Source organism: Brassica oleracea, chromosome C5 (genome assembly GCF_000695525.1).
Source record: "Brassica oleracea var. oleracea cultivar TO1000 chromosome C5, BOL, whole genome shotgun sequence".
In the NCBI taxonomy this organism is placed as follows: Eukaryota; Viridiplantae; Streptophyta; class Magnoliopsida; order Brassicales; family Brassicaceae; genus Brassica; species Brassica oleracea.
This window is the reverse complement of record NC_027752.1, coordinates 44,290,526-44,293,659: the sequence shown is the minus strand read 5'-3', so window position 1 is coordinate 44,293,659 and position 3,134 is coordinate 44,290,526.

Sequence of the window (3,134 nt, the reverse complement as noted above, 5' to 3'; positions counted from 1 at the left end):
CCCCCCCCCTCCCTCCCAGCAAAATCAGCTCGCAAAGTTCAATATAAAGTTTCCATTATTTCTGTTTTGTTAACATTATTATGTTGCCTTATTTAATTTGAACATTAAACCATAATTTCCATTTTTATATAATGAAAATGATTTTCTTTCTTCAAGAACAGTTTGCTTGATAGTTTTACTGAACAGAAAATTAATATATATTTATCTAATAAGTAAATATACTCAATGACAATAAAAATACAATATTTTTATTTTAGTGATTATCTGTTTATTTTATGAGTGAAAAATCTTCTTAAAAAATATTCTATGGTATCTCACCCTTATTTGTATATTCAGCAAATTTGTTCTTTGTTCTTTTCATCATTTTGGAGTACCATAAATTTTAAGGAAGACATTTTAAATTTTAATCAATAGTTTTTAAAAAAAAAATGTTTTATAAACTATATTCTATAATGAATTTATATAGTTGACAAAATGAATTTATTAAATAATTAATATTTAATAATAATTTTATTTTTAATTATTATTTGCCCCCGGTAAATTTTTTTTCTAGCTCCGCCACTGGTTACTTATGTCTGTCACAACGGCATTGGCAGAAATGTAATGTTGCATTGTAGCCAACGCACTTGCAATCAATAACTTTAAATTTTGATTTTGCACTGCATTGAGAAGCATGGCAGGATTGAACAGGTCCCGTGTAGTTGTCCATTACTCCACTAGCTTTAGCATAACATACTCGTTTAGCACCTTTCCCACCATAATGTATTTATATGAAACAAAAAGACGTTTAATTTTTAGCAGATAATCAGACAGAAGAATAGATTTTCAAATTTCTCGATTGTGTTCTAATTGTGTTTTTTCCTTGTTTTGAAAATGTATAGTCTGATTCATTAGCTAAGATAATTCTTTTTGTATGGATCTATACTACATTGGTTATTCTATCTCAATCTGATTTTTCAGATCACTTTAAGTTTGAATAATAAAATAATCGTTTAAGAGAAAAAACGGATAATAAGTTTGCAGAGAAATAACTGGTAACTTATAAAGCATATCATTATATTTTTTCTTATTTGTCATTTATTGAAAAACTACTTTTCACAGTCAAATAATCTTATCTTCTTTGACATTTGTAAATAACCACTAGAAACTAAATTTTCTATATATTTTTGATATATTACCTTGAACATCACTTATTAAGAGTGATATGAACATACAGGAAATCATGAACGAAATAGTAGACTTCATGATTCAATATAACTGGAGAGAAAGTTGCTTGTTTTACTTGGTGAAACTTTTTGGTTATCTAACTGTTGTAACGATTTTTTTTTTTTTTTTGTAAACTAACGATTTTGTTTTTGTTAAGACTCATATATATATGCAGTACATTCTCTAAATATAACTCTTTTTTCTTGTCACCATCTAAATATAACTATTTCTATTAAATTAGAGGGGGAAAAGCTCAACCAGTTCAACGGAAAAAAAAACAAACAAAACTGGTAATTAACACCCAAAAGTTTTTTTTTAATAAAAAAAATCAATAATATCTATATTTTACTGTACTAATTAAGGATTGTACTAATTAAGAATGTTATTATTAGGTAACTGCCCGCACCTTGTGCAGCCCTGAAAAATTGTACATATGAAATAAAATATTTTATATATCTATGGTTTTATTAACTTTTAACAATGTTTTTTATGTTTTAGGGTTTTCAGAGTTTTTTCTTTATGATTCATGTGTTTTAACTTTAGGAAATCTGTTTTTTTAGAGCAAAAAAATGGTAACTATGCCCCTTTATACTAATCTATATTATTTTATGTTCTATTAGACTAATTTTTTCCAAAATGGCAGTAATGCCCTTAAAATTGTAGTTTAAAAAAAAAAGATATATATTGAGTTCGACAAGGGGGATCGATCGATCCCACTTTACAAGGTATAGTGGATCGATCGATCCCGATCATTATTCAGAAAAAAAAAACGCGAAATATATACTGATCGACCTGGTCCATTTCACTCGATCGGCGATGGTCGATTTACACAGATCGACCGATCTGTAAGGATAGATCAATTGATCCCGTGCCCAGGAAAGAATCCCAAATCGAATTTTTTGGTTTTGTATGATTATATCCGGATTGATTCCCATTTGATTTGAACCGACCAAGCATGATTTCAACTCTTTAATCTCGATTTCTCTGGGATGAAACCCATAATTTTCCATCCACGAACAAAGGGGGAGGAAATCAAATTCTCACCCAAGTTCATTAACCCTAACTCACTCAATTTCATTCTGATTTGGACGATTATTTGGCCTAACCCATATGATTTCGTGAGCTTTTTACGAATCTATCACTCTTTAGTTCGTTCTGCAAAGGTATGAAACTCTATCTCCACTTCTTTTTAGAGTTTGAAAATAGAAAGGTAAAAGGTAAATTTTTTGAGTTAGTTAGGATGTTTAGGCTTCAATCATGTGTTAATATGATGATTAGAGAAGATTTTGTACACAATCATGGCTTAAATCATATTTTTGGGATAGATTTAGGGATTTTAGGTTTTGTTTTAAAAAAAAAAAATCAAAACACCAGAAAATTGAAATTAATACAGTGAGAATGCTAATTCTTTGACATTGGTTATTGATAAAGTATTAAGAGACATTATTTAACTGAGCTGTGATATTTGTTATTAATAGATATATGTTGTATTGTATTCAATTTTAAGGTATGGAGTTGGAGTTGCCTAATCGTTTATACGGTGAGGGATTGGAACCTCAGGTTAAGAAGATTAATAACAGCTGCCGACTAAAACTTCTCGAGTTGCTGAAAGAAAAAATGGAGCTAGAATTCGATGAAGTTATGAAAGATCTCATTTTTTCACAGATTATGGTTATCCAGAAGAATGATCTAAAGTTTTCGGCGAGGTTGGTACACTCTTTCTTGTGTAAGGAGTTGATGACAAGCAAGAGACATGAGAAGTGGTTCACTTTCGCTAGGAGACCTCTGCGTTTTGGATTGCAAGAGTATCATGCTGTCACTGGTCTGAAAGTGAAGCGAGAGAATAACAGTGGGTTAGTGACATGGAAAGATGATGATGGTTTTTGGAGCAAGCAGATAAAGACAAATGGAAAAATAAATTTGCAGAT